The sequence below is a fragment of the Choristoneura fumiferana genome, chromosome 13 (genome assembly GCF_025370935.1).
Source record: "Choristoneura fumiferana chromosome 13, NRCan_CFum_1, whole genome shotgun sequence".
NCBI classification, from domain to species: domain Eukaryota; kingdom Metazoa; phylum Arthropoda; class Insecta; order Lepidoptera; family Tortricidae; genus Choristoneura; species Choristoneura fumiferana.
The window spans coordinates 1,597,866-1,606,496 of record NC_133484.1 but is presented as its reverse complement, the minus strand read 5'-3'; positions in this window follow the sequence as shown (position 1 = coordinate 1,606,496).

Below are 8,631 nucleotides of genomic sequence, written 5' to 3'. Positions count from 1 at the left end.
CCTCACATTCACGACGTATTCAAGCCCATCATTCACATTAGATACGTTCATGCCAGAGCCCTAATGCTTCCGTTACGTCGCTGCTATGGCCGCCATTGCTGTTATCACGGGAGAGGAATGACCTGAGCGAGGAGGTTGTGTAGCTACAATAATAAGTTTTTGTTATGAAATTTGTTTTTTTTAATGACTTTTTTTTAGTAAACTGTAATAGGACTATATCGAAAATACAAACTGAAATAAAGATGCACAGAAAAACCAGAAAAATAAGACCAGTGCTGGGAATCGAACCCAGGTCCTCGGCATTCCGTGCCACGTGCTATACCACTACACCACCACTGGACAGTGATACGGACACGAATTTCTCCTATGCACCACATATCTCAGCTTGTTTGTTTTTCTTATTTAGTCACTTAAGCAGCGACACATTTTATTTCAGTTTGTATTTTCGATATGGGTTTTACGGGATGACCGTAAAAGTAACAAAAAATTTGGAAATGAAATAAAAAAACAAAAAGATTCCAAAAAAACAATCTTAATGTAATAGGACTGTCTGTAGGGTGTGTGACTGGTGTGTCTGTGTGTCGGAACTATAAATCCGTTCCTAACTTCAAATCCATCCTTTTTAACCCCTGACGCAAAAAGAGGGGTATTATAAGTTTGACCGCTATTTCTGTCTGTGGCACCGTAGCTCTTAAAAGGATGGACCGATTTGAATGCGGTTTCTTTTATTTGAAATCAGGTTTTCTAGCGATGGTTCTTAGGTATGTTTCATCAAACCCCTAAGCCGTTTTTGAGATATTGCACTTTGAAGTGACAGTCGGGGGTTTTCCAATTTTTTTTGAACTGTAAATCCATACCTTACTTCAACTTCAACTCCATCCTTTTAGCATCGACTTGCAAAGTTTGATCTACACAAATCAATATTCAAACATTTTTTAAGTCAAAATAATATTGATTATTATAGATAAGAAAATCCGAAATCTGGAATACGGAAAATCGAAGAAGTGAAGTCATCGACGTAGCACGAAGAATATGAAAGTTCTTTAACTTTGAGCTATGTTAAGGGAGAAAACTCCCCTTGTTCTGAGAGGAGGCCTGTGCCCAGCAGTGGGACGTATATAGGCTGGGATGATGATGATGATGATGAAGGGAGAAAAGTCCTCGAGTGGCAACCACGAACCGGAAGACGAATACACTGGCAGGCATTTCACTAGGCGGACTCACGACATCGCGAAAGTTGCGGGCAACCCGTTGATTTAAGTCGCGAGTTGCTCATTGAGGCGTTCTAAGAGAGAAGCCTTCGTTCAGCAGTGGACGTCTTCTGGCTCATGATGGACGGATATGTTTACCCATAACCAGTCAACCGTTTCTCCGTAAATATTTCTTAGTCTTTCCTTTCAAATACATAGGTAAAGAGCCCATTCAAAACTCTGTTTTAACGAAAGAAAGCCGCACTGTCACCACTCCAGCTCCTCGTCAGTGATAAGTTGCTATGCAATTTCAACTTATAATTGCAATTGTTTATCTGTTGTTGTTTTTGTTATTATTATTATATTCAATTTTTTATTTTTATTTTGTTTTATTTGACACGTGTGGTGTCGGGTTAGAATAACATCTCTCCATTTCTTCCGTGGATGTCGTAAGAGGCGACTGAGGATATAGGTTAAGGTATACCGTAGGCGACAGGCTAGCAACCTGTCACTATTGTACCGTTTTTGTCAAACTTAAAACCTAATAAAATTGCTAAAAGTGGCTCCGAAGCGGTAACGTTTCGTGTGCTCTGCCTACCCCATTTAGGAACACAGGCGTGATGTTTGTGTGTGTGTGTGTGTGTGTGTGTGTGTTTTATTTGATTAATGCCGCCTTCTGACGTTCGTGCCGTCGCGGCATTAGTCTTAAGTTTAGTTGTAAATTAAAGGGTCATACTGAACACCAGCGCTGCGGCTTGCCGTGGCAACACGCTGAGTATGGCCCTCTTTAGGTTTCCGTAGCCAAAATGGCAAAAACGGAACCCTTATACTTTCGCCATGTCTGTCTGTCTGTCCGTCCGCGGCTTTTCTCAGGGACTATCAATGCTAGAAAGCTGTAATTTTGCACGAATATATGTAAACTATGCCGACAAAATGGTACAATAAAAAATTCAAAAAAAAAGTTTTTTTAGCTAACCTCCATAGAGAAGTGTAGGTAGAGTGTGAGGAGTAAAGTGAGGGCGATTTTTTCTTCTCATCCAACCTTGTAGTGTGGGGTATCGTTGGATAGGCCTTTTAAAACCAATAGAGGGTTGCTAATACGATTTTTCGATTCAGTGCTTTGTTTCCAAAATATTTAACTCTAAAGTGCAAATTTTCATTATAATCGAGTGTCCCCCCCACTCTCTAAAATCTAAACCAGTAGGTGGAAAAAATTGAAAAAAATCAGGATGGTAGTAAGTATATCAAACTTACAAGGAAAACTATAGCGGTTAAGTTTTCTTGAGAATCATTAGTAGTTTAAGAGTAGCCGTTCCGTACAAAATTAAGAAATCCTTAGAAAAATGTTATTACTTAATTTTTTCATAATGGCTACGGAACCCTATTTCGCCCTATTGGCCGGTTTTTGCTTTTTTCAGCACAACGTTGCTTTTCTTTCTTTTTATTTAGTATGTAAGAGTAATATGTAAGGTCGTCTTATTTTTAATTATATTTTTTTGCTGTGCCGAATTTTTGGCAAATTAATTTATTCTTTCTTTATTTCGCCATGAGGCCTAAACTTAGCCTTTTAAATAGTAGACTATCTTCGCAACAAACAAACAAAAGTGATTGAGAACTTTCTTAATTTCCAAAAGGTCTTTTGTCCAGAACTCCGAGGTTAAACACAGAAGAGAAATTAGATCCATCTGAGATCTTAAAGCATAGACACAAAGTCTGAATTCGCCCGATTTGTTTGTTTTTCTATTGCTATAAATGGTTCCCTTAGGTCATTGAGCCAAGGAAGCAGGTACCATTTTAATTATAAATTGAAAAAAGTTTAAAGGAAGTTTTTCCATTGGGTGTTTGTTATTATAAAAAGTGGAGGTAAAAGATTAGCTATTGGGCACGGCTTCCACTGAGAGTAAGAGGGCTTGGTCTTAGTTCCCACGCGGGCCCATTGCGGATTAGGAACTTCACACACCATTCGGAGGTTCATGCAAGTTTCATCACGATATTTTCCTTCACCGTAAAGCTCGCGGTAAATTTGAAATGTAATCTCTATATTGACCTGTATTTTCTGTACTGCTTACTATGTGTTGGTGTTCAATAAAGAGTTATTGTACTGTATTGTATTGTAATTTCGCACGTGAATTTCGAAAAACTCAGAAATAAGCTCGGGTTTGAACCCACGATCCTCTGCTTGAAAAGCCATAAGTCACCACTATATAGGCCACCACGACTTCTTACGCACGCACATCAAATACAAATAATACCAAAAGGGTACAATACAAAATAATATCCCTAGCACAAACGCTGACTCCTGGAGAGGAGTCAGCGCTGGTCTTCCGGCTAGACCAATTTGTGAACTTTTCATTAAAATAACTTTGCGTTAAAAATTTCATTTTTAATACAAGCTTCTTTTGCTGACTGTATTTTTTTTTTAACTACATTTGCACACCAAATTTCAAGTCGATGCCAATAACAGTTGAACAGTTCCGTACCGAGACATTCCTGGGCCGGACTACCAGGATGTCACTACCAGATTATTGTATTGTCACGCAATTTACATGTATACCAAATTTCAAGTCAATCCAACTACTGGAAGTTGGTCGAATTTAACTTGCAAGATTTGATATAAGTATTTGATACAGACAGACAACGGGACAGGTGAAACTAAATAATAGCTTGTAATAAAGCTTGTTTACCCGTGTGGTGTCGGGTTAGAATAACACCTCTCCATTTCTTCCGTGGATGTCGTAAGAGGCGACTGAGGATATAGGTTAAGGTATACCGTAGGCGACAGGCTAGCAACCTGTCACTATTGTACCGTTTTATTCAAACTTTAAACCTAAAATTGCTAAAAGAGGCCCCGAAGCGATAACGTTTCGTGTGCCCACTGCTGTAACAATAAGTACTTACTCCATTAAAACAAAGCTGTAAAGTTACGCTTTAATCAATCAATTAGTCATTATCTTGCTACGAGTATAATATGCGGATGAAATTCAAACAGGACCACATTGTTCAACAAACTCGATTATGCTCCGACATGATACGTTGACTGTACAACATACAATAACAATAGATAGGCAACAAGATGTTCCGTACCAGTCAATCTGAGTACTTCGAAGGACGCTGAAGTTTTTCAATCAAAACATTGACGGTAAGTCATTGCCCTCAACTGTACAGTCGGCTTCAGTATCGTACAGTATCATAGAATACATTAGTACAATAAAAAATACAAAGATTTTTTTTTCACTGTCACATTGACACTAAAAATTATCTGGTCTTATTTTTCTGGTTTTTCTATGCATCTATATTTCAGTTTGTATTTTCGATATGGGTTTACGGGATGACTGTAAAAGTAACAAAAAATTTGGAATTGAAATAAAAAATACAAAAAGATTTCAAAAAACCAATCTTAATTTGATTGCTTAATAACGACATCTCTTGTCCGGGTGAGCGGTTAGTTCCAATGGGGTGCTGAAAGTTTCTTGATGAGGGCTACAGCATAGATGTCGCTAGTGTCGCTGCTTAAGTGACTAAATAAGAAAACAAACAAGCTGAGATATGTGGTGCATAGGAGAAATTCGTGTCTGTATCACTGTCCAGTGGTGGTGTAGTGGTATAGCACGTGGCACGGAATGCCGAGGACCTGGGTTCGATTCCCAGCACTGGTCTTATTTTTCTGGTTTTTCTATGCATCTATATTTCAGTTTGTATTTTCGATATGGGTTTTACGGGATGACTGTAAAAGTAACAAAAATACAAAATAATAATAATAGTACAGGGATGTATGGGGTACCTTAGTTACAAAACTAAACATTAACTTTATCTACGAGTACGTCCAGTGGAAGTGTAGATGCTTCCACCGTCATAATAAAAAAAAAAACTGAAATATAGGTACATTTCAGGTCAAGTAACCATTCAGCTTTTGGATTCCGAAGGCAAGCTCACGTCTGCCGCCTCCAAAGTTAGCTCACACAGCTACAGTTAAAAAACCTCCAAAAAAACCTGCTTCACGGCAGTTTCCACCAATATATGCGAGGCACACCGCTTTGATGGCAAAAAGTTTCTTCGGGATGGCACCACTTAAGAATATTCAACAAACTTCCCGCAGAAATATTAAAAGAAGAGAATTCAAAACAATTTAAAAAAACATTATTTTCTTTTTTATTTGCGAAGGCTTATTATAATGTCAATGATGTTAGGGATGCAGTAACCTAGTTTGTTACTTTTGGCTTGTGACATAATTTCAATTAGAATATTAGTATTATGTATATAAGTAGACATGTATTTTGAAATTTATGAATTTTTAATTGTTCGTAAGAAGCATGCTGCATGTGAAACTGGCTGTTTGTATGCCTTATGGCGCAACGTATATATATAGTGTTACTGAAACTTACACTGTCATTTATATCCACCTGTTTTCACCTATGTTTGACAAATAAACGTATTAAAATTTTGAATTTGAATTTGAGGATGCGTTGCGAGGAATAGAAACGTTTAATTTACCTATCCTCGCTCCGCTCAGCTGTTTCCACTAGAGTTGCGCTGAGCGGGACAGGTAAATGAAGCGTTTCTATTGGTTCGCGAAAAACACATTTCTCGCAACCTCTCGCAACGCATCCTAAAACATCTCTGGTAGAAACGCAGTATCATTGTTGTTAGGTACTAACACACTATGGACTTATTTATCAGATGTTATTTTAATTTTATAAATAGTAATTTTTATTCTATTTTTTTAAGGCTGACTGTACAGGGTCTACGACTCATTGTAGGATTGATACAGAATTGGTTTCTTAAACAATAAAATTGATAATAATGCGCTGCCCAAACAAAGGCAAGTTTCAGATTTGTGACTTACTTGTTTGCCTTGAATCAGATGGACAAAGAAAAATGGAAACGTGACTTGGTGTTTTGTGAATTTACAAATCATCTCTCGTTTCGATATTTGTAGCAGCAATATTTAAATTTGACTGTCTATTAGTGGGTGGCGTGGAGAAAGAATTTTTGTTAAGCGACTCAAAGAGACAATTATGAGTTACGTAGTTTCCCAAAATGATTCGTTTCACAACTTTTTAATATGGACAAACTTTTTTTTAAACTGTACGTACTTCAGTAAAGCCGTGGTGGCCGAGTGGTTTGACCTATGGCCTCTCAAGCAGAGGATCGTGGGTTCAAACCCCGGCTCGCACCTCTGAGTTTTTTGGAATTCATGTGCGAAATTACATTTGAAATTTACCACGAGCTTTACGGTGAAGGAAAACATCGTGAGGAAACCTGCACAAACCTGCGAAGTAATTCAATGGTGTGTGTGAAGTTCCCAATCCGCACTGGGCCCGCGTGGGAACTACGGCCCAAGCCCTCTCATTCTGAGAGGAGGCCTGTGCCCAGCAGTGGGACGTATATAGGCTGGGATTATTTATTATTAAGTACTTCAGGATTATTAAGAAAACTAACCTAACCTAACCTATAGCACTATTATATTATATTCTGTAGGGCTACTCCGAAACTCGAAACTCGAAGTTCGTGTCGTGCGGTCCCTCTCGCTCTCGTATTAAATAGTATATGTGTCAGAGGGACCGCAACGACACAAACTTCGATTTCGAGTTTCGGAGTAGCCCTGCTGTGCCTATAGGGTTCTGCAGGATAGTCCTGAGATATTATGCTGAATAGTTTACAATTTTAGAAGAAAAATCGTTCGTAGGCGAGACCGAGGAGGGTTGTGTGTGACAGAGGAGAGTACTGACAACGTCGATTTTTGGAAACATATAACTGCTAGCGAGCTCGGAACAGCACGCGTTTGATAGTTCAAGACTTGAACTAAAAAACCGGCCAAGAGCGTGTCGGACACGCCCGAAATAGGGTTCCGTAGCCATTACGAAAAAATTAAGTAATATTTTTCTAAGGATTTCGTATTTTATACGGAATCTTCCATAGTTTAGGTAAAATTATACCATAGGCTGCTATTTACTCTTAAACTACTAATAATTCTCAAGCAAACTTAACCGTTATGTTTTCCTTGAAAGTTTGATATATTTACTACCATCCTGAATTTTTTCAAATTTTTCCACCCACTAGTTTAGATTTTAGAGGAGGGGGACGCTCGATTTTAATGAAAATTTGCACTTTGCTAACAAATCGCTGAATCGAAAAATCGTCTTAGCAAACCTCTAATGGTTTTAAAAGACCTATCTAACGATACCCCACACTATGGGGTTGGATGAGAAAAAAAATCACCCCCACTTTACGTATATGCGAGGTACCCTAAAAATATATATTTTTATTTTTTATTGTACCATTTTATCGGCATAGTTTTCATATATATCCGTGTAAAATTACAGCTTTCTAGCATTGATAGTCCCTGAGCAAAGCCGCGGACGGACGGACAGACAGACAGACAGACAGACATGGCGAAACTATAAGGGTTCCGTTTTTGCCATTTAGGCTCCGGAACCCTAAAAATGCTAAATAGCGAGCTCGCTAGCAGTTAATAAGCTCCAAAAAATCGACGTTGTCACTATAGTCACTATATGTCTCCTCGTTCTCCCCATATATATATATGAAACAGTGGGGAAATTAACCATTTGGAATAAATATTTTGAAAAGCCAGGATCCCGAAAGCAACCCCAATGTTAGTCTACCTAGACGAGCTTTACCATACTTATTATTAGAGATGATGCTAAATTATGGATCTAACGATTCAAAAGAGTCAAAGCCTCAAGCGGATCCGAGTCCCTTGTTTTCTTTATGTTTATCAAAATATTAAGAAATAGTAGATTGTACAACGAGAGCATAAAATGAGCCATTTTACCCGAGGCGGTCATATAGCCACCCGAGCCGGTATGGCGAGGGTGGATGACACGTCGAGGGGAAAATGGGTTTAATGCTCGAGTTTTACATCGGCTTTTCACTTCGATTGCGAGGAAATGAAATAACAACAGTGAAAACAATTGTTCACTTACTATGTACCTTTCATCGTTCACGAATTACTATTATAATTGTAATTTTTTATTGATCTATTTTGATTGATAAGTTTTATATAAATTAAAAATGATTTTAAAAAATATTTAGATTCTTATATGTTTGTGGCTGTTTACACCTGATTGCCTTGGTCTTAGACGAAGATTTTACTTTATGCACTAGAGCATAAAAAATCATTTTATGTCGCCTAGATCCAGCATAAACATGAACTTTACGAGCATGAGAAGTGAAAAAACTTTTTCTTTTATATGATGGCGGAATTCGAGCAGGCAGATCAATTTTGATGGAAAGCAGTCACTGCTGCCCATAGACAAATAATAACATAAGTTGAGTTATGCCCGGTTCACATTATTTCAGTAGAATCGTGCCTGTAGCGATACATTGCGGGGCCACAATCCAAACTCATGCTACTGCGAAAATTCGAAAATCGAAGTTCGTATCGTACCATCCCTCTTACTCTCGTATTGAACAGTATAAG